This window comes from Fistularia commersonii, chromosome 1 (genome assembly GCF_037954325.1).
Source record: "Fistularia commersonii isolate RoL2024-O1a breed Wild chromosome 1, RoL_Fcom_v1.0, whole genome shotgun sequence".
Classification (NCBI taxonomy): domain Eukaryota; kingdom Metazoa; phylum Chordata; class Actinopteri; order Syngnathiformes; family Fistulariidae; genus Fistularia; species Fistularia commersonii.
This window is the reverse complement of record NC_141284.1, coordinates 18,686,034-18,710,432: the sequence shown is the minus strand read 5'-3', so window position 1 is coordinate 18,710,432 and position 24,399 is coordinate 18,686,034.

The window sequence follows — 24,399 nt, the reverse complement described above, 5'->3', positions numbered from 1 at the left end:
TCTCCAGCTAACCCAATTCTCTGAATCCTCCACTCGCAAAACAACTACCTTCATATCATCTGTCACAGCATCCATAAATCTTCTCCTTGGTCGTCCTCTAGACCATTGGTGGGCAATTATTTTGGCCGACGGCCACTTTTCTTATTTAATTTCTATGCGCGGGACAACTAAGTATCATGTAAATTGAACAAAAAGAAAATTGTAATTTAGATATTTAAACTTTGGGGCATTTTATTTCAACTTTTAAGTCATTTATGATCGTATAAATGTACCAACATTATTTTGTATGTAATCATCCATACAAAATTAAACAAAAGGAAATAATAAGGAGTTTCTAAATTCAATGATATTCAAAGAAAATAGTTTGGCGGGCCGTATAAAATAGCAAAACGAGCCGGATGTGGCCCGCAGGCCATAAAATGCCCAGTTCTGCTCTAGAACTTCTGCCTGGGTGCTCAAATTCCAGCATCCGTCTACCAATATATTCACTATCCCTCCTTTGTACATGACCAAATCATCTCGGTCTGGCTTCTCTGACTGTCTCTACAAAACATCTAGCATGTGCTGTTTCTCTGATGGACTCATTCCTGATCCTCATCACGCCGAAAGAGGACCTCAACATCGTCATCACTGTGACCTCCAGCTCTGCCCCCTGTCTTTTCATCAATGTCATTGTTTCTCGACCATACAACATAAAACCATGTTTCTTTACCTCTTTTCCACACTCTCCGTTGCTCTGGACTATTGACCCTAAGTGCTTGAAATCCTCCAATTTCTTGATACCTGTAGCCGTTCCACCCGTGTTCCTCTCATTAGCACACATATATTCTTGCATGCTGCAACTAACCTTCATCCATCTCCCTTCCAGAGCCTACCTCCACCTCTCTAGATTTTCCTCAACCTGTTCTCTGCTCTCACTACAGATCACAATGTCATCTGCAAACATCATGGTCCATGGAGATTCCTGTCTAACCTCATCTGTCAGCCTGTCCATCACCACTGCAAACAAGAAGGGGCTCAGAGCTGATCCCTGATAAAGCCCCTCCTCCACCTTGAAATTCTCTGTTGCACCCTACAGCACACCACACCATTGTCTCACAGCTAGTATACATGTCCTGCACCAGTCTAACATACTTCTTTGCCACTCCAGATTTCTTCATACAATACCAGACTCTCTCAGCACCCTCCCGTATGCTTTTTCTAGGTCTACAAAAGTGTGATGCAGCTCCATCTGACATTCTCCGTACTTCTCTATAAGCATTCTCAAAGCAAATATTGCATTTGTAGTACTTTTTCTGGCCATGAAGCCATATTGCTGATCACATATGCTGACTTCTGCTCTCAGTCTAGTTTCCACTATTCTTTCCCGTAATTTCATTGTATGGCTCATCAACGTTATCCCTCTATAGTTACACAATTCTGCACATCCCCCTTACTCTTAAAAATGGGCACCAACAAACTTCTTCTCCATTCCTCAGCCATTTTCTCACTCTCTAAGATCCTGTCGAATAATCTAGCCAGAAACTCTACCGCTGCCTGTCCTAGACACTGCCATACCTCCACAGGACCAACTGCATTTCCACTCTTCACCCTCTTCAATGCCCAGTAGGTTGGCTGAAAGGTCTGTGTGGTTGAAGGCTAAGATGGCACCAGAAGGTGACGCTAAGTATGCAATTTAGCTAATGATGGCCATTGGACTTCAGGAGAGCACTTGTTCAGTTGTCCTGCACAGGTGACACCAGAAAGTGGGTCAATGCTGGGGTTGGCTATTATCCTGTGTTAGCTACTAGCCTAGACTGTTCTACTGCTGTGAAAGGCTTGGATGAGAAGAACCAACGCTAAGCTTGCGCTGATGGATGCAGCGGTTTGTCAAAAGAACTAAGCTGCAAGAAACTGGACCTCAATGAATAGATTTACAGCCTCAGCTCGTCTCCGAGTGCAACCTCACCTTGTCCATTTTTTAAGACTTTTCTTTTTCCTCGCTTGCTGATATTACATTTGGTGTAAACAAGTGCTTTTTGTTTTTTCTTATCTTTTGTTTGCGCCCAGCCAAGCAGGAACTTAAAGTATAAAACGGTTGGTACGCAACCTTATGGTAACCTGATGGCATCCCTCTTATGATCTCGAGTTAGATCTTAAATCAATGCCGAAACTCTGGTTGTGTGGCTCTAACTGCTTTTTCTGGATCTCTTCTGAAAACACTCCAGAGACAGACACTCCTGGCATTATTTTATTTTTTTAAACATCTGCCTGTTTGCTTGGGTTGCAAAAAATTCAGAACCGGTAGCTCCTGAAACACACTGTCATGTTTGTGGTGGTGGTGTGTGTGTTTGCGTGTGTGTGTCGGGGGGTGGGGTTTGGGGGGGCAGAAACGGTATCTAACACCTGCAAATGGAAACTGTCACTGCTTGATAACAGACCTGGAGGAGGTTGAGCAGAATAAACACTGAGCTCTCTTGCGTTGCCGCTTAATGAGGTTTGGAATGATACATTTTTGGGAGATAGAGCCGGAGTTCGGAGGGGGAGGGAGAAAGGAGGCCAGGGTGACTGGCAGCCTGCAGATGTGACTCCCCCACCCCATCCTCCTGCACCTCCGCCAGAATCTGTATATCTCCGCGGCTCCCCAATGACTGAGATCCTCTAGAAAAATCATAAAAGGAGTCACCGCCATGGCTGATCGCTCGCCGCCCCGCCTCTGATTGAGTGCAGGTGGATGGGCCGGTGCAGCCTTGCATGACTGCAGGCAAATGAAACAGCAAGCTGACCGACTCATCTTCTCAAGGGTGTCTGAGCAGGGTTTGGGTGAGGGGTGCTGGATGGAGTCTATGGCAGCGGAGTATATTCTGCTAATGAGAACTTAAATACAGCTCTGCCAGTACAAACAGAGATGGTGGGTGGGTTGGTGTGACTCGGATGCAGTCCAGTCGGGCGGGCAAGCTTTTTGTTGTCCCTTTTTTAAAACTGATTCTATTTTCATATATTTAAGCCAGCTCCGCTGTTAGAGTGAATCAGGTTATATTTCACCCCTGATTTTTTTTTTTTTTTTTCGCTTCCCTTCTCCCCTCACATCTCCTAAAAATGGTTTTGGCTTTAGACTAATTTTAATTTGTGTGTGTTTTAATGTGTGTTTGTTTGCCATTCATCACCTCTACCACGGTTCATATCATTCAAGGAATTCTTTAGTATTTTTTTTAAGTTCTGTGTTGTTTAACAGAGCTTTACCCTGGATTATGCTCAAGAGTCTATTATATTTTAAAAATACTGGGCGTTACACTTAAAAAAGCTTGTGTCAATACTAGACTTTCCCTAGAGCGGATTGGTGGCGTTCTTCTGGTGGCATTAGCGGAGATCCAAAGTGACCCCCTAATTTCACGGGATGGAGAGTAAAAAGGTTTGGTCAAATAATGTGACTTTCTCGCGCACTGGTGTTTTCGTATTTGCGGTGCTTTCAAGCAGGTCCTCTGTAGGTACTTTCCTCAAAAAGTCTGCCAGATATTTGAATCTCATGAACCTTCCAGGCCTGGCAGCTGGTGACCACTTGAATGCAGGGAATGTTTTGTCCGTCTGAATTGTGTGCACATCAAATTCAAGAGGCTTAATCTCCTCCAACAGCTACAGTTTGTTTTTGGACCAATCTTCACTGTTCGAAACTTTATTTCACAAACATACTGTAGATTCCGGATTGTAAGCCGCTACTTTTTTCACACGCTTTAAACACTGCATCTTAAACAATGATGCGGCTAATTTCTCTATTTTTGGGGGGGCTATCAAGCTTTATGCCGCCAAAAAATTTAATCTCATCACATCGGACCAATGAAATGACTGTGAACTTCTGAGGCTGTTCAATTTCGACACTGGGGAAGACTTTCATGGTTTATAGTGCACAGAAGGAAGGCAAAGATAGTGATCAGCTAGTGAGGGCAGCTTATAGTCAGGTGGGCTCAATAGTCTGGAAATTATGGTACATATATACACTGCTCAAAAATATAAAGGGAACATTTAAAAAACACATCCTAGATCTAAATGAATGAACTATTCTTATGAAATACTTTGCTCTTTACACAGTTGCTCTTTTTTGTGTGACAACAAAATCACACAAAAATGATCAATGAAAATCAAATGTCTTAACCCATGGAGATCTGGATTCGGAATCACACTCAAAATTAAAGTGTAAAAACACACTCCAGGCTGATCCAACTTTGATGTAATGTCCTTAAAACAAGTCAAAATGAATCTGTGTTGCTTCCTGAGTGGACACTATGATTTCACAGAAGTGTGATTGACTTGGAGTTACATTGTGTTGTTCAAGTGTTCCCTTTATTTTTTTGAGCAGTATATATATGTATAATCTAACTCCTTATTGGTGGAAGAGACGTACCGCTGCCTGCTTCTCCTGCTCAGACAGAATCCTTGACAATTTTTAGCCTAAGCATGGATTTCATGTTCTTGAGGAATTGCTGCTCTGGACAAAACTTTCAGGTATATCAAAAAAAAAAAAATCCCAGCCATCAGAGAACCTCTCTGCACACTGATCTGAACGAAAAATCCCTTTTTTTTTTTTACCGCCCGTGAACCCATCCTTTAACGCTCCTTGCCTTAATTGAACTCACCACTGGGTCAGTCCCCGGGAAGATGTCGAGCTTGGGGTCCCACTGAAGGGTCACCATCACACCAGTCAGGGATGGAGGGCATAAGACTTCACATTGGAACTTGGTAAATGGAAACAGCAGTTTTACTAATGCCTTCATGTGTAAATAAATACGTCTTACATTTAAGTCAAATTCAATTCTTGCAGCAGCCCCCTTTAACACAAGCGGTGAGTTTGCGCTATAGGAACCCTCATCAATTGGTGTGAGAACAGCTTAAGCCCCCAACCCTCCCCAGACCCGCGGGAACTCCCGGTCTACCTCTTCTTCATCCGAGGCTTTTGGAACTGGACCGAATCCAGGGGAAACACTTGCCATGGAAACACCCACACAGAGACACGTGCACACGTGCACACACAGGTCTGAATGGACGTAATATTGCATGCTCAATGAGGAGCCAAAAGAGGGAAGCCAGTTCAACCCCCCTCCCGCCAATAAGTACCTTTAAGTTTCCTAGAACTGGCAGGTTATAATTGATGTGAGTAGCTGGAGCGCTCAGGTAAAGCAAAAGTATCTACAGGCCAGTTCATTTCCTCTTCCTCCCTTTTACTTTGTTTTTTTTACCTTGGTTTATTTCCTAACCTCAGGGCCACCAGGACGCCTTTCGATGGAGGTATAAATTGAGAAAATATTAAACTCGATATGGTATTGTTAGGAGAGAGTGAGCCTCTGTCTTTGTGGTTCTCCGGACGGTTGGGCCATACCATAGCCACCAGCGACTCTTCCAACTGCTGGGATTTTCCAACAGCCCGGCTATAACCAATTGGTGTTCAATTGCTGTCCATCCAATGCCTTCAGCCTGGTGGCCCTGCATGAACTCCATGAACTCTTTATCTGACATCCGCCCTGCTGCATTTTTTGTGTTTCAAATCAGTTTGACGGATGAGAGGACCGTGATTGCAGTCCCACAGCAAAGGTCATGTATAGAACAGATTTATCCAAACATAAGGCGGGAGGACACAGGAACGTACAGCTAAAATTCTGGGTGAAAAAAAATAATTTTTCGATGTTTGGCGAGCATTGTTGACCTGTGTCCCGGGCGCTCAGCGAAAACACTGTTCACCACTGGAGGAAGCTGACATACCAGATTGATGAAATACCCGTTTTACCGCTCGGCTATTATTAATTTGGTCTGAAATCATCTCGCAAGTCTGGAAAGGCTGCATGATTGTTTATTTGTTCTTGTAATTTTACATATACATGAATATAGTCCCTTTTTCTCGGTCTTAATCCTGATCCGTGATTAAAGCAGGCAGCGAAAGGAGATAATAAACACCGACTGCGCGAAAGTGTGAAAGGACGTTCAAATTTCATTATTCATTCTGCAACACACACACATACCCATCTACAACAAAATACATCTACAGAAAACAGCTCGTGCTCCCAACGTGCATGTTCACGCGTCGCACTTATGCGGTAGAAGCCACAAATAATGCTGACACCAAGGTACAGCCTTTATCCCCTAGAAGCTGCATTTCTGTGGTCGCGGCATCACATTTGAATATTTTCAGACGCCTCGCACACCTCAGGAATTTAGCCTGACAGATCCGTATCCTGGGAAACCTAGCAGATCGTCAACGCAGAGCGGAGCTTAGTGATTTAAAACCAGCGGGAGTGAGTCATGACCACGTGATCAGCCCCCCGTCCGAGTATCAGCGGCAGTTTTTCGGATTTGTTCCTGCTTCTCCTGGAGGGGTTTGGCAGAGCGACTGAGGCCAAAACATCTGTCAGTCAACTTCATGCCATTGCCATGCTCCACGTCGGCAATGCAGCGGCTAATATTGTTTACATAATGGAAAACTGTAAAAGATCAATGGAGAGTTTGCAGCTAATTTGCATTTCATTTGAACTAAATTCTTCATCCTTTCCATTTTCTAGGCTTCTTTTATTATTTTGCTGAATAGAATAGAAATGACAAACATTCGTATTTGTAGGTTTTTCTTTTTTTAAATAAGCTTTTATGTATCAAAAAACCTATTTAAGATCAATCGTCATTGTGGCATTTGTGCGCAATTTTCAATCGGCTGTTAGAATATTAGTTGACTGGATAATTAGCGCCACCTACAGAGAAACATAGGAATACATCTACGTTTTGCATAAGTTTTTCAAACATTTTTCTTCAAGAATGCTGGATTCGGGGATACAGTGATATGCAATTTTACTCTGAAGGACAAAGTAGCGGTTGAACTCTGAAACATCTTGTGGAAATAGCAACGTAGTTGCATTATAGCTCAGAGTGCTGCTGACTGTAATTAACTATGACTCGGATGCCTGGTGTTTTAAAAATATGAACAGATACATCAAATAAATCAAAATAAAGGCAGCCTTCATGCTTAACTACCGCTGACCTGTCCTGCTGTGCGGCTAATGACAATAAACATGTGACAGATTATCATAAAGCCACACCTTTGCAGACAATGCACATCGCATAGCGTGATTATGGTCAAAAGTCTATTACAGAATAAACAGGTGTGATCAGCACAGCAGCACCAATAACAAGGTTCTTTTTCCCATCTCCCTAATAAATGGAATAATCAACTCGCCGAGACCGCCATCGTCAGATGAGCATCAACGCCAAACCATTTCTCTTCCGCACTTTTCCATCCCTGATGGGCTCATTAGCAAGTGGCAGGAAGGCTACCGACTGCTGCTTTACGCCATATTTATTATTCAGCGTCGGCTCTGCAGTTCTTCCTGTTCGGTCTATTTGCGCCATTTGAACTGCATTCTCCTTCACACTTTAAGGGTTTAGTCACACTCTGAGTTGCCACTGTGACCCCCCCCCCATCCCCACCCCCATTGGAGTTGACGATTTTCAGAGCAGATGTTTCCTTTTTTTTCCTTTTAGTTAACTAGCTTCACACATTGTGGCACTTTAATCTGCATCAGGTCATATGAGTGTCAGAGCCTCAGAAAGAGAGGCAACTAGTTATGTAAAGAATAATATACTGTTGTAATAAATGTTATTATTGTGGAAATAAGGGCATACTATCAGAATCAGAATCACTTTTACTGGCCAAGTTTAAATGAACAAGGAATTTTTTCCCGGGTTGGCATTGCTCACTGCACAGGGAAGGGAATAATTTAGGTGAAAAAATAAATAAATGAATAAACCAAAAAAATAAGGAAGGAAAATGTTCATATCATAGCATGCACAAAATCTCCTGTGTTTATACAAATCCAAATATGTTCAAAAATGCGCAATAGTAGTACATTTGGGGAATCTAGTCAAATGACAGGAACAAAAATGTAACATCACAATGATTCATAATCTCCCTGAGATTAAGTCAAATGACATATTTTTGATTTATTTCCATCCCGCCATATATTTCGCCCCATGTAATTACTGTGAAATACCCTGAATCATTAAGGTATATATTTTCCGAATTGAAGCGTTTTCCTCTGGGCCTAATGTGGCACCTGTATTCCCATGACACTCTGACTTAACTCTAAGTTGCATCATTAATCATGCAAAATGATTTAGTTAATGCGGTGTTGACCTGTGCAACCTAGCAAATGGCAGCCAACCTGTTGCCTGTAGGTTTATTTCCTCTCCCATTTAGTTGTCCTGGTTTCCACCACAGGCCTGCAGCTTTCTGAAATTTAGACGTCATCCGTTTCACCGTGGACACGTTAAAAAGTGATCAAGTCGTTTCGTATCTGAGATCATGCAGGAAATATTCAGCATTTCATTGTCACTGTATTAATATTACAATACTAGATTTGTGTATGATAGTTTTCACCCCCAACCGCCTGTGTGCACACTCGGCATCCTCACATCAGCATATAAATGTTTCCTTCATGTAACAATATAAAAGTTTCACGCCTGCAGTGTTTTTATTATGTAAATATTTACCGAGTTGCCTTTTTGTCAGTCTGGAAGCACACGTGGGCGCCAGTTCCTCATGCTTTGGCCTGTACCCTCCCCCACAAACACACACTCCCCAACCTTAGGAAAAAGGTTCTCGAAAACGGTGCCGGTCCTTTTGAGCACTTTTTGCGACATTGTGCTTCTTCGAGTTGGCGGTTAGCAGCTAGGAGCAACCAATTAAATTAGATATTTATAAAATCAGGAAGTTCAAAATGAAGTGTTGGGGGACAGAATGTTTACCTGGATATACGGCGGGTGTGACTAATACCTAAAGTAAAAAAAAAAATAAAAAATCAGTCACGTCAGCAGACTCCCTTGTAATGAAAACGCTACTCCAGCAAGTAGGTCGACCCTGAGTAATGATTTAGTGGTGAGGAGGGCGCGCTGGCCCTGTTGAGTCAGCCTGTGTTATGACCGCGGCTCTGCTGGTCAAAACAAAGCCAGACGCCGGAGACGGTTTGTGAAAAATAAATAGCTTTTGTTTGCTCTGCCTGAAATAAAACTGTCAGTGGTGGAATTCGGGGAAAGTTGGTTGTGTAGTTTGTGGAAACAAATTGGATGTCTTTATCCCCGCTGCTGCTGTATAGAAAGGTTCCTAATTTTCCAATGGGTACCTTCCTTCATCGCTCCGGGAACACACCCTCACTGGCTAATGCCCCTCACACCTGGCCAACAGAAGCTAATGCTGTTAGTGACCAAGAAAGATTTTAAATAAAAAGAAGCAGAACCATCCTAGTGGTTTGGGATCTTGTGATTAAATAATCCGTTGGAACTGAGCCTTTTTCTACTCACTGTTTCTCAAAATACTAGGTTTCGTACGGCAGGTCTGTTTACAATCTGCTAATTTGAAAGCGCAAAAGTGTTATCAAATTAGCATCGAAACAGAAAAAAACAATGAACGCGGAATAAAAACAGCAGAAGAAAGAGGACACAGGCCCGATTGCTTTTATTTTAACAGTATAATTGTGTTTTCCACCAGTATAAACAAAGACTCCCAAGATAAATAAACCTGACATCTGATTGCATGAACAAGACCATCTTGCTAGCCCCTTTTAAACCTGTGCCGAAATGATGGCGTTGTCAGTTTTGACGCAGAATAATGAAGATTGAGCGGTGTCTTCCTGAGCTTCCAATTATTAGTCTGCGGCCAAGCCACAAGTGGCTCAACCAAGTGGCATAGGATTCAGATTTGACCACCACGGAAATCATCCATCCAAGAAAACAGCACCTCTATTGACACACTCTTCTTCCATACTGAGAATCCAATTAGTTTTGACCAGTTGGGTGTTCTGTATGTTTTTCAAGCTCCTACTTCTTTCCATTAGTTTTCCAGGGAATCTTCTACACACACAAAAAAAATTGCAAAAAACCGTGAAACTCATCACCGAAGATGGGAGCTGAAGTAGAAGAACATTTGTCCAACGTAACACTGCAACCAAACTTGCAAGTAGGGTTGCCACCCTTGTTGTCTGGCCATTCGCATGGTTGAGCCACTAACAGTGTGTGTGTGTGTGTGTGTGTGTGTGTGTGTGTGAGTGTGTGTGCATGCATGCATGCACACAGGTGAGCCAAACATGGTCTCCTATGGGGAGCATTCTTTGGACTCATGTCAGTGAGGCAGTACAGAAAGTTAGCATCACACTTAGAGGACAATGTAATTTACATTTCCATCCATCGTTTTAAAACCGTGAAGTACTAGAGTTGCTATCTTTATTATGTGGTTGTTCTACTTCGACTCACCTGATCAAAGTCTTGAGGAACTTAACCTCCGGGTAGATCCTCGAAGGCAGGAAGTCGAAAACCATTATCGGTTTCGACGTCAGTCAGCAGAAGACTCCTGCGGGTTCTTGATAGCTCTGCTCACAGCGACATCGAGGAGTCATCACTTGGGATAAAAGGGGCAAATTGAAAATCCAAAAGTGGTTTGACGAGCGAGGCTGCAGGTCGCAGTGGGGACTTGGACACAGCGTGGAGCAGTGTGTGTGTGTGTGTGTGTGTGTGTGTGTGTGTGTGTGTGTGTGTGTGTGTGCGTGTTGGGTAATGAGGAACTAGGCGACTGTTGACTAGCCCTCAACACCATACTGTTTTAATGCAGCTGCTCAGTGTTCCAGTATGACGTTGTGGTTGGACTGGGGAACTTCCCACTGAGAATGTAATGAGTGTCTGCCTGTGTGTATGCGTGGATTTGTGTATGTGTTTGTGCGTGTTGTCGTTTAACTACACAGTTTGGGGTCCTTGGCCCGGGACACCCTGCAACTTTTTTTATTTATTTTGATTCTTTTTAAGCTGTTTTCCGATTGCTGAGATGCTGTTTCAGGCGCTGCATATGGGTTATGAATGAATGAATGTCAATGAGAGCATCCATTCTGTGTGTGTGGGTGTGGGTGTGTGTGTTTGTGTGTGTGTGTGTGTGTGTGTGTGTGTGCGCGTGTGCGTGTGGGTGTGTGTGTGCAAGAATGTGCAAGTGCAAAGAGCATGCGCATTCAATCAGCTCCCCCTTGTATAAATAATGTGAAAAGAGATTAGTGCCAGCCATGATTGTATTTGTGTTGCTTAAATTTACATTTGTCATCCTCATATTAAAGCTGTCGATTTAAAAAAAAAAAAAAAAGGGGGGAATTTGTTCAAGAAATGATTTATAAAATTCAATTTCTGGGGTTGGGTGAAAAGGGGAGGCTGGAAACGAATGCTGTCATATTTTGCTCATACCCACTGCCTTATAAGGATCAGGGAACTGAAATTGAGTCTGGTTCTGTCCTTTTAATCCTTATCATTTTTTAATTTTTTTATTATCTATTAGTTCTCATTTTTAATTTATAGTCTGCTCTATTTTAATGAAATTCCATGATTTTATTCTTTTTCTGCCAATATTATTTATCTTGACGATTTAAACAAGTCCTCATTGTTTACCAATCTTTGAACATTTTAATTAAAGTATTTTGGAATTTGTGCTGTCCTGCCTTGCACGCCCTGTTGCTTTCCAGCAGTCACCTTCAAAAAAAGATATATATTGTTTAAAAGTAAAAAATAATTATAAAAAAATGATGTAAGGAAAATATCGATTAAAGGAACTCAATTCAAATCCTTTTATATCCACAAAAATGGCTAGGGCTATAAATCAATGTGCAGTTGGTAATTTTTACCATCACCTCAACCATTTTAATATTCACTTTACTTTTCAATTTTACTTCCATTCAAGATTAGCATCATATTCTGCTTGGGTTCCACAGGTTCTCCATCTTCCTCCAACAGTCCAAATACAGTCAGCAGATTCATTTAAGACTTGGGATGCCTCTACATGTGGACTAATGATTGACAGATGACTTGTCTGGTTTAAATCCGTCTGGCTTGAATATACAATGTCAAGTTGTTGCATACTTTGTGGGGGTATTGAGCTATTACTGTGGCAGACTTTTAAGGTATTTAATTTTTCTTTACTGATACATTGATGTTTCATTCTTTATTCTACAATTGTGTGCCAGAATCCTGAAGTGGGGAGAACAAGTGTTTGATACACTGCTAATTTTTCAGCTTTTCCCGCTTGCAAAGCATGTAGAGGTCCGCAATTTTTATCACAGCTACTCTTCAACCGTGAGTGACACGGAATCTAAAACAAATATCCAGAAAAACACATTATATCATTTTAAAGAAATTAATTTGCATTTTATTGCATGATATAAGTATTTGATCACCTACCAACCAGTGAGAATTGTAGCTCTATTAGACCAATTAGTTTTTCTTTAAGAAGCCCTCCTGTTCTCCACTCATTACCTGTATTAACTGCACCAGTTTGAACTCCTTAACTGTATAAAAGACACCGGTCCACACACTCAAATCAAACAAACTCCAACCTCTCCACAATAGCCAAAACTGGAGAGCTGTGTAAACACATCATGGATAAAATTGTACACCTGCAAGGTTCTTCTGCTCCACTTTGGCTACATTGGCTATCTCCCTCCTTCATCATTCGCTACTGTTGTATTGAAATTTTTGCTTGTAATTATTGTGTATGCCGCTTTTTCCTTTTTCCTGACTCCTCTTTTTCACTGGCTTTCGGCAACATGTTTGCAGTCAGGTCAGTAATCAGGAAACACGACCAGACTGCGTCAGCTCAAAAATTCTAATGTGTTGGACTGCGACTGAGGTAGGGTCTGTTTCCTTCACACACTAACAGATTTCTGTGATGACTAGCCAAGGCCACAGCCCCCAACTAGCCATGCCTACTGCGCTTATACTGATATTGGTTACAGACTCAACTGAATCTTTGGGGACATTGGGTAAAACTTATTGTAACCTTTCCTTAACTCAAACCGTCCATCACATTATCCCTGTTTGTTGAAAGACGTAACAGTTTTAAAGGTCTCAGTATCTTGTAATTCATTCACGATGACACTCATGGTCGCAGTGGAGCTGAAACTCATCCCAGCTGACACTGGACGAGGGACCTGTCAATCACAGACACAACCTAGAGTCGTCAGTGAAGCTGGTGACTGGTTTTGGACTTTGAGAAGATCGAGAACCTGGAGAATCCATATAGAGAAACCCTGGGCAGGAACAAGGAAGAGCATGACTCTACACGGTTAACCACCGGATCAGAACCAGGATTCTTTTCACTATGAGGTCATGCATACCGACTACGGCACTGTTGTTTTTAAGACTAAATGATGAGAGGGAAAAAGAGTGCCAAACAACAAACCGGTGCTTGCAGTCAATTCGTCAGAGACTCCTGACATCTGCAAGTTAAAAATATTTCAATGTCGGGATTTGGCTGACTTCAAAAGGGCCCGAATCAAGCAAAAAAGCCAGAAAGAAAAAGAATAAAGGAATTCAATATTGACCTTAGGGTACATGAAGGTTATACTGCAAGTGAGAGAGAATCAACAAACAAAGGATTTGTAAAGAAGAAAAAAAATTGAAGGATGCAAAAATATGTTCTTGTATTTCAGCCAAAGGTTGAATCTCTGGATCAAAAAATCTAAACTACTAAAACACATTACTAAGTACAAATGATCAGATCGATTGGATATGCGGAGGAGGGTAATATTTAATCCCCCTTTGGTGTTAGTTTTGAGAAAAACGCTAGCATGTATTTGCTAGCAATTTTGTCTTTAATTTTTTTTTCTTGTAAACTTACTTTCAACTCACAACAGGACCTCAACATATACCCTTGAGTTCAGAAAGTTCTTCCATGTATACATTGCTAAAAGGATATCATGAATTAGAATAATATAGTCTTTTGTATCCTTTGATTCCAAGCTAAATATCTTTTGAAAGAAAAAAAAAAAGTGTAATTAAAGTATTTCAGGTTCACACGGCAACATTTTGTCCGTATATGTGAAGTGATAATATTTATCCACCAAGAACAATTCAATGTTAGCTTAAACACAAACACACACACAACCATCATTTGATTTGTGTCGGGAAAATAACAAGGCTATTTATTTGTTTGTATCTGGGTAATAAATGGAATAATTAGCTGTGCAAGGCTGCCGTCAAACCGATGTCAGCCTGAAACCCTTCCTCATTTCCACTTCCTCTCCCCAGACGCTCCCGCTCATTTATCCATTCCGCTCCTCGCATATCTGAAAGACATCTCCAGAAACAATCCCGAATACCGAGTATGCCTTCACTTTCAAATCCCTCCCTTCCCCATCACCTGCGTCCCCCCAAAACCCTGAGCCTGCTTGTGAGGAACATGACAAATAGTGAACATACCACCGTATTTTACTACCTTAACCTACTATTATTATTATTATTGGTTCAGTTTTTTGTTTTGTTTTGTTCTTTGCCTGCTGGTTTCTTGTTCCCGCCAAAGCCTTCGATGATTAGCAGCATTTTATTGTCGCCCCTGCTGTGTGTCTGTATTTATGTGTGTGTGGGTGTGGGTGTGCAGTGGTAGAGGGGTTGCAATGTTCACCCTCATCTTCAAAAGCTTTCTTTTCATTGTTGTCTGAGAGAATAGCGATGGATTGTTTGCTCCCCAGAAGAGCACACTCCCTCAGAGCACAGTGGACCAGCCACAGGCTACCTGTTACCCTCAGCAATCACCCTCCCCACCACCACCACCAGTTAAGGATGGGCAATTTCCTTTAGAAGCTCAGCACTGGTTTACTGGAGTCAACAATCAACTGAAATTAAAACACACACACACACACACACTCCATCACCAACCCTCCGGCTACGGCTGCAGCTGTTTTTTTTTTTTTTCTTTATCCAGTCTCGTTCAGTGGGGAGGGGGGTTAAATAGGAAAAAAGCAGATGCTCTTCGCTGTCTTTATGTGGTCCAGCACTTTCACTTTCACTTTCACCAACCTCGGCATCTTCGAGTTGCGCGCAGCCTGGGGCTGATCGAGACGGCGGCAGGATCGCTGCAACAAGCCAGGTGGCCTGAAATGAGCCGGGCCAGGGCCTGGCGCCCAGATCAAGCTCCTGGAGGAGTGAGGAGTTTTCTGGCCAGTTTGGAAATAGTGAGCAAACCGTGTAATTACACCATCACGTGACACAAACTGGGACTCATAATTGGATTCATATGGTCCAGTAAATTTGGGAGGTCTAGAAAACTGCAGTTTGAAATAAAATAAATCTTGATATAGAATAAAGTTAACATTCCAATACGGTCTAGGTCCGCAATCCATGAGCAACTGTTTACTGGTTTTGTTTTGTTTGAGAGTCAAACGTATCCTGTCCAGTGATTTGAGCACAAAGACGAAAGCAATCGACTTAGCGATTTTTCTGGCTGATTTGAAAAAATGTTTCTGGAGGTGTTTGCACCAAAGATGGCCCTTCATCAAATGGATAATTTTTTTTTGTATTGATGGGGGTTATTTATGTACACTGTAAATTCTTAAGTGTAAAATTTGGAATATCCCACTGCCCTTAAGCAATTTTTGAAAAAAGAAATTGAAAAATCCCACTGATTAATAAACAAATTCTGAAATTTGATTTGCATCACTTCCATCACTTGGATCACTTTGCATCCACTTGAAGTGGATTTCAGTGATCTGGATTAGCGTGGGTGTGCAGCATGGTCTCGGCCTCACAGCACGAAGGTCCCTGGTTCGATTCCTACCAGGGGGCCTTTCTGTGTGGAGTTTGCATGATCTCCCTGAAAATTACCCCGAAAGATTGAGTAACTAAATGTTTGTTTGTATATATGGGGCCCTGAAATTGAATGGTGACCAGTCCAGGGTACGCCCCGCCTCTTGCCCAATGACGGCTGCGATAGGCTCCAGCATCCCCCGCGACCCTGGGTGCATGAAGTGGAAGAAGATGTATGGATGGATGGATTAGAGAGGGCGGGATTATCAGACTGTTGTTTATGTATTGCCAGGCTGCATAAACAGGTTTGAAGTTTTGTTTAAATCAATAATTCAGCAGGAGCTGGACCTCGTCCTTGAGTCAATGAAGTAACCATGCATGTATATTTTAAATAAATCTCAGGCTCTGTCGCTGCTTGCTTGTCAAAATCAAAGGTATTCTCCCACAACCTCCCCACTGCTATTCTTAAATGCAACGCGTCCCCCTTGTGGGACAGGCAGTCACCGTTGACATTTACGCTTGAATTTCTGAGTTCTTTCAATGCGTCATGTCCCAGTGTTACCACCGTTTGACCGTCTTTCTCTCTTTTTTCTCCTCCATTCCTTATCTTATCGGTGAGGGAAAGAGCTCACAGTGTCTGGAAATATTCTTGACCTCCAGAACCTGAGATGAGATAAGACCTGTAGGACCGCCACTCTATTATGTAAATAACCAGCTGCAGAACGTGGCGGACATTGAACGTAGCGGCAGCTGCAATGGGCATCATGTAATGTGATCAGGTGTGTGAGCGAGAAAAGCCAAATGGAAGCAAAGGACGAGACTGGAAAGAAAGCATATATTGCTGTTTTAATACAGAACTTCCTGTGCTGATGTCAAATAATTAATTCAAATGCATGTATGTCTGAAAAATTTAAATCCCAATGAATGCAAATATGTTACACCTTACAAGGCTGCTAACCAGCATGTTAGGAATCTGATGGGGAAGTGGGCGGCGTCAAGGCAAAAATTAACACCTCAGCTGTAGCCACCTGATCTGCTGCTTGTACAGCACAGAGTTAAAAAAAAACATGTGTGTGAGTAGTGTGTGTAGGGTGTGACAATGCTGAACGATGCTAACCCATTGATTGGCTTTTGCTGATGTCTCCAAGGGCAACCATTCTGAGTTTGTGTTTTGAAGTGTTATATATCGTTCGTGCAACATTTGTGTGTGAGTATGTGTGTTTGTGTGTGTGCATGCATGCGTGTGTGTGTTTTGACTGTCTGTAAACTAGTTCAGGCTCCAGTTCCAGTTCTGTATAACACAAACTGTTGGACTGATTTCCAAGGATAAGATTTGTAAGCAAAGTGTGACATTAATGAAAAACAACAAAAAACAACAGCATATTCAGTGTGGCTGATGTTTGAAACTGTGCTAATAAGAGGTCTAGAATCTCTTAATCAGCGATTGGATACTTAAGTGCATCCCTGCTGCAGCCAAAAGACAAAATCAACAAATAACGCTAACCTGACAAGGATGAGGCAGAGGAAAAAAAAAAAAAAGAGTAAATCCATTAAAATATTAAAACATGTAAAAAAGAATTATGAATACGAGCCAGTTCAGTTCCTGCGTCTCCCATGTGACATTTCTGACCCTTCACCTTGTTTGCGATATTGTCCGACAGAACGTGCCAATTGCCAAGAGGTTGCCTTGGCTTTAAAAAAATAAAATAAAATTAAAGGAAGGATAGCTGCTGCTGAAACCCAAACATCAAAAAATCATTGGCTTTTCTTAATGATTATTTTCTGGGGCAGTGGAATCATTTTCATTTTTAATACATACATATATATTTATCTATGTGTTTTTTTTTTTTTTTTTTTGCTCAATCACTGAAAGGCGCGACAGGCTGTCAATTTTGAAACTAATCTGTATTATGAAAGCTCAAACTTCCACAAAATAATGCAGCCTCAGGGCAGCACGGGCCAGTGTCTCCCTGAGCCAGTCCTAAGCCTGGATAAATGCAGAGGGTTGCGTCAGGAAAGACATCTGGGGTAAAACTTTGGCCAAAACCAAACATGCCAATCAAACCTAATAATCTCATACGGTTCGATCAAGGCCCGGGCTAACGACGACAGCTATTGGTACAGATGATCTACAGGGTACCAGTGGAAATTGGACTACTGTGGGTTGAAGAAGGACAGGAGGAAGAAATGTTTGGAGCGAGAGAAGAGGAAAGGCAAGGGTCTGAGACTGAGAGTAGGGACTTTGAATATTGGGGCTATGACAGGAAAAGGTAGAGTTGGTCGACATTATGTAGAGAAGGAAGTTGGATATACTGTCCAGGAGACCAGTTGGAAAGGTAGTAAGGCTAGAAGCTTAGGAGCAAGTTTCTACTATCATGGCACTGATAGGAAGAGAAACGGAGTAGGAGTTAACTTGAAGGAGGAGTTTGTTAGGAATATTCTGGAGGTGAAAAGAATGTCAGAAAGACTTATGAGTCTGAAACTGGAAATTGAAGGTGTGATGCTCAGTGTTTGTTAGTGGCTGTGCCCTGCAGATGGGATGTGAGTTAGAGGAGAAGGAGAATTCTGGAATGAGTTAGATGAAGTGAGACAGAATATTCCCGGAGATGAGAGTGGTAATTGGTGCAGACTTCAGTGGGCATGTTGGTGCAGGCATTTGAGGGGATGAAGTAATGATGGGCAGATTTGGTATACAGGATAGGAACGCAGAGGGACAGATGGTGGTAGACTTTGCAAAAAGGATGGAAATTGCCATAGTGAATCCTTTTTTTTCCAGAAAAGACAGGAGCATAGGATAACTAAGGAGCTTGCAGGTAGCCTACATCTTGTATAGAAGAGGTAACCCGAAAGAGATCAGTGCACCTGCAATTACTGAAAAGTAGTTGCAGGTAAGAATATAGCCAGACTGCATAGGATGGTGGTTTGTTGGATGACTCATTATTCAAGGAAGATCAAGAGGACTAAGGCAGCGTAGAAGACAAAGTGGTGGGAGCTGAAAAGGGAGGAGTGTTGTTTGGTTTTCAGGGTGGAGTTGAGAAAGGCTCTGAGTGGTCAGGCAGAGGTCCCAGATGACTGGACCACTACAGCTAATGTAATCAGGGAGACAGGTAGGAGAGCACTTGGTGCTGATAAAATCAGATAATGAGACTTGGTGAAGGGATGAGGAAGTGCAGGTGTATATACAGAAAGGGGTTAGCAAAGAGGAAATGGGACACTGAGGGGAAGGAAGAGAACAGACAGGAGTACAGGGAGATACAGCATAAGGTAGATGTAGCAAAGGCAAAAAAAGGGTGTGGGATGACTTGTATGCTCAGCTGAACAGTAAGGAGGGAGATGATCTAAACAGGTTGGCGAAACAGAGAGATAGAGATGGAAAGGATGTACAACAGGTCTGGATGATCAAGGGAGAGGGAAATGAATTGACAGATGCTAGAAGAGTTGGCTATTTGGCTATTTGGTTGAGTGGTCACTTCTGACTTTCGACTACTGGTACTTCGGATCTTAGGTGATTGAATTGCACTTCTTGTAAGCTGTTTTGGATAAAAGTGCCTGCCAAATGATTGTAATGTAATGTAAAGAGTGATGGGAAGCTGGAAAGAGTACTTTGAAGAGATGATGAATGAGGAAAATGAAAGAGAGGCAAGGGTACAAGAGGGGACTTTTGCAGACCACAAAATAGCAGACATTAGTAAAAGTGAAGTGAGGAAGGCATTGAAGAAGATGAAGCATGGAAAGGCAGCTGGTCCTGAAGATACAGTATATCTGTGGAGATGTGGAAGTGTCTGAGAGGGGCAGCAGTAGAGTTTCTGGCTAGATTATTCAACATCTTAGATCTTGGAGAGTGAGAAGATTCCTGAGGAATGGAGACGAAATGTGATGGTGCCCATTTTCAAGAATAAGGGGTATATGTAGAATTGCGGCAACTATAGAGGTATAAAGTTGATGAGCCGTACAGTGAAGTTATGGGAAAGAGTAGTGGAAACTAGACTGAGAGCAGAAGTCAGCATTTGTGAACAGCAGTTGAACTTCATGCTTCATGCCTACAGATGCAATATTTGCTTTGAGAATCCTAATAGAGAAGTACGGAGAAGGTCAGAGGGAGCTGCATTGCACTATTGTTGACCTAGAAAAACCAAATGACAGGGTGACAAGAGAAGAACTGTACTGAATACATCTATATACATCTGAGAAGTTTGTTAGACTGGTGTAGGACATGTAAGCTAGCTGTGAGACAGTGGTGCGGTGTGCTGTAGGTGTAACACCGAAGTTCAAGGTGGAGGTGGGGATTCATCGGGGATCAGCTCTGAGCCCCTTTTTGTTTGCAGTGGAGATGGACAGGCTGACAGATGAGGTTAGACAGGAATCTCCATGGACCATGATGTTTACAGATGACGCTGTGATCTGTAATGAGAGCAGAGAACAGGTTGAGGAAAATCCTGAGAGGTGGAGATATGCACTGGAAAAGAGAGGAATGAAGTTTGGTTGCAGCAAGACAGAATATATATGTGTGTGTGAATGAGAGGAACCCGGTTGGAATGGTGAGGCGTCAGGGAGTGGAGGTCAAGAAGTTGATGGATTTTAGGTACTTGGGGTCAACAGTCCAGAGCAGCGGAGAGTGTGGAAAAGAGTTAAAGAGACGGGTTCAAGCATGTTGGGAGGAAAAAAAGTGTCGGGGTACTATGCGATAGAAGACTATCAGCCGGTGTACAAGACAGTGGTGAGACCAATGATGCTGTATGGCCTAGAGGCGGTAACAATGAAAAAAGACAGAAGGCAGAGCTAGACATTGCAGAGATGAAGATATTAAGGTTCTCTTTGGGAGTAACGAGGATGGATAGGATCAGGAATGAGTCTATCAGACAAACAGCACATAGACGTTTCGGAGAGAAGGTCAAAGAAGCCAGACAGAGATGGTTTGGTCATGTACAGAGGAAGGAAAGTGAATATATTGGTGGACGGATGCTGGAATTGGAGCTGGCAGGCAGGTGGTCTGGAGCCGGGCTGTCAAATGTACGACCCACCCAAAATTGATCTGGCTTTAGTTAAATTCAGTCGCACTTCACTGGATGAAGTCATGACCAAATTGGACCATAGTTTGTTGAGAAAAAAAAAAAAAAAGATGGAGGACTCCGCCCTATAACATAGGAGTCTGCAGATACTGGCTAGTCCTCCAAATGCAGTTTCTCCATGACTCACTGTTACCATGTTGCTCCATGTACCTAACTTTGCCATCATGTTTGCGGCGATAAGAAACCAGTTTTTCTTCTCTGATGTGTTATGTTTTTTTATGTGGACTGCAAAGAACGCCGGGCTCCTTTCTCAGATTCACGCTGTCTTATGGGAAATGGGTACCGTTTCTCACATTTTGCTGTCTGTTTGTTTTGGTTACACACTCAAGTATTATTGGAAATTCAGCCTCAGAATCAGAAAAACTAAATATGAGAGCAGGGATTTAGCGCCTCAAAGGCGAGCGCAAGTCACACAAATTTACACTGCAGAAAGGAGGACCAAAAGGGAAGATGCAAACATTAAATGGGAGAGGGAGCGAAGGTGCCAGGCTGAGTTTGCCGCACGACACATTCATGCAGCCGTGCCTTTTCTTGGCGTGGTGTGTCTCTGTTTGCAACGTGCAGCCTTGAAAGATGTTCCGCCATCTGATTGAGCTCCGTTGCTGGTCAATAACCAGACAACAAAGCCTCTCTTGCTTGCGATTGTTGCAACTGGCAGAAATTTTCAGCGTGCTGCCGGTTGCCGAATGACTTCTTCATCTCTCCATCTGTACTTTTTTCCCTTGCTACATTTCATGGTGACGGTAACAGTGTATCAATGGGGAAGATAACTGAAGAAGGCAAGAAAAATATATATCATTCAGAATCACCAATTCATTTGAATGCATTAACACCTTTTTAATCAGCCTATGTAAAGATGCTGCATGTGTCGAAAACCTCTCTCACACCCTTTCCCCATCTCCTCGCATTGACGCTAATCATATTTAAAAGGCAATTTTTCAGGTCACAGGGGAAACAGGCAAGAAAGGTGTCTATCAGCATTTCATCTTTTTTATTTATTTTATTCATATTGGCAGAAGCTTGTTCTCAACCGAGCAGTAACTTTTGGCTGGACATACTGTAACACAATACGACCTTTGAGGAAAGATCTTTGTGTTTGACCTGGATGTTTCACCTTCCCAAAAGATCCAGAGCCAGCTTGTTCACCCTGAAGGCATATTTTTGTGTATTTATTTGTTTTTTTTTCCCCACTCCGGCTCGTCTCACACGCTGCTGAACAGATGCCAAGCTACAGATCTAAACTTCAGACTTTATCCCCCCGGCTGTACTTATATCCCCCTCCCCCCAATGCATCTGATTTTCCTTGATAGGCGTTTGGCGGGAAGAGTGTATTTTCTAAAAATATATTGAAAACATTGGATTATAAAAAATAAAAGACTTCTTTGAACACAAAGCTGGGCCAGAAAAGACAAAATATTTCCTGGCTGTTGCAGTGGTGAAAACTCCCCAAACGATAAATTGAAATATTAATTCAATCAAAACTGATGTGGTGGGAAGGAAGACACTTTTGTGAGAAAATGAGATTCACTAATTGAGGGTTTTTAATTCTCTCTTAGTAATGAGCTCGCTTTGTACCATTTAACATTATGGGACTTTTCCAAATACGAGCTGGCGAAACCTTTTTCAACCTGACATCACTTGTGGCCGTCGTAGTTTTTGGAGGCAGATGGGTGCATTGTTTGACATCCGGAAAAGAATCGCATGGCGCCACAGACAAGACCGCATTTCCAAACACACAATCCCAGGACTCTGTTAATCTGTGTTGGAAAGTAATTTTTGTAGGTCATCCAATACACTCGAGGTTGCTGTTGTAGAAAATAGTTCTGTATGCAACCTATGCAGTCCAGGTATGCAGAGGATGCTGTTGACGCTAAAGGCAATAATGAACAATTACTGTAGGCGTTTTAGGTAGGCAGTACATTTTAGGTAGGCAGAGGTCAGCAAAGTTCTGGGTGACGACCTCTTCCTGCCTAAAATGTATTGTTTTGTTATTATTTCAAACGCTTCAAGATTGGATTGTTGGTGTACTCATTAGTCGCCACGCTAACATCACTTGTTTTCGTTTTGATTGGCTTCACTTTGGCGGGACATTTGGCTGAAAATAAGAGCATCATTGGAACAGAGAGCCGTGTTGCAGGAGGGCTGCATGTACCTCTGTTAATTGTTTTCATGTGATCTAAATCTGCTCAAGTGCACAGGAAACTCACTCTTCTGTCTTCAGTCGCACTCTTTCGGTCACTCCCTGCACCTTGTGACGTCAGGTGGTTTGCAAAGTAAATCAGCTAAATTCAGAGTTGTTTGTTTTTTGTTACTTCTTTGTGGTTTGACATCATCGAGGTACTTCAGAAACAAGGTGTGGTCAGTTTTTAGTGGCACTGAACATGAACGGCAAGCTATATTGTTTGTCATTTTTCATGAACAGAAAGAAAGATTTTGAACATGAAGCAGGTTTTGCAAAAAGCTTGTGCTCCTTTTTTTATACTACCAAATACTTATTTTATCTTTCTGTTGTTTTGATAACCGGTGTCATTTGCTTCTGGTGCCACTTGCAGGCAGGCAAACAGTTGGACAGAACCGAGTGTAAAGTTAGAACCGGAGAAACATGGCGACCTCATATGAGGACCCTGGGCGGTATGACGTCAAACTGGAGAGGTTCTGCTGGCTGTAGATGATTCTCCCTTTGGTTGTAGAGCTGCCATTACCAGCCTCTCCTTGCTAGCTGCATGCGGTAATGGTTCCCCTTTGGTTTTCCAGAGGATCATTGTTTGTTCCAGGTTCAGAACCTGCTCATCTGGAAACGTTTTTGCGACCAACCTAGTCTGCTGTTGTCAGCGAAGGAAGGGAGCGAAGGGTGGGGGGTGAGGGGTGACCAGTGACAGAGGGATTTGAAGTGATTGAGTTTGACATTGTCAAATGACATTTACGACCTGACAAACCCCGTTATCTCCGCGGGGGTGGAGACTGTGCAGGCGGCGGACAAACAAATACAGGAAATACAGTTCATGTAGAAATACAGGCAGGACGATAAATAAATAAAAATGAAAACGAGTTGACGTAAAATGACAAGAAGTGGCTATAAATGTGCAAAAAAAGTATCCAAAAATAAGCATGAGCAACCTTCTCAATATTGTCAGGAAATGTCAAGAAAGCGCATAAGACATGACACAACTGTGGGAATACAAGCAAAAATAAATACAATTTTCCCTATCTTTTTGTAAAAAGCGAAGAAAGTTAACTCTACCTTACATCTGATATATTTTTGTCCAAAAAAATGAATACAAATAATGAAATATTCCATCAAATCAGCATTTTTAAGGGAACTCAGCAGTGTTAATATAAGTGTTTATATAGATACTCCATCCATCCAGGGAGATGCTGGAGCCTATCCCAGCTGTCATCGGGCAAGAGGTGGGGTACACACTGGACTGGTTGTCAGTCCATCGCAGAGCCACACATATACACAGACAATCATTCACTCACTCATTTTACAACTTTTTTCCAATTAACCAGCATGTTTTTGGACTGTGGGAGGAAATTGAAGAATCCAGACTATTGGGGAAAACATGCAAACTCCACACAGAAACGTCACCTTGTCGAAATCGAACAAGGGCCCCTCGTGCTGTGAGGCTCCGTGCCGCCCTATGTTGGCATACGTGCATTAAAAAAAACAATGTATAGCAACACATTCCTAATATCTGAAATCCAGCAAAACGACTGATTTTAAATTGCTACAATACTCAAGTATGAGTAGCATTTAAAATCTGCCACATGAGAA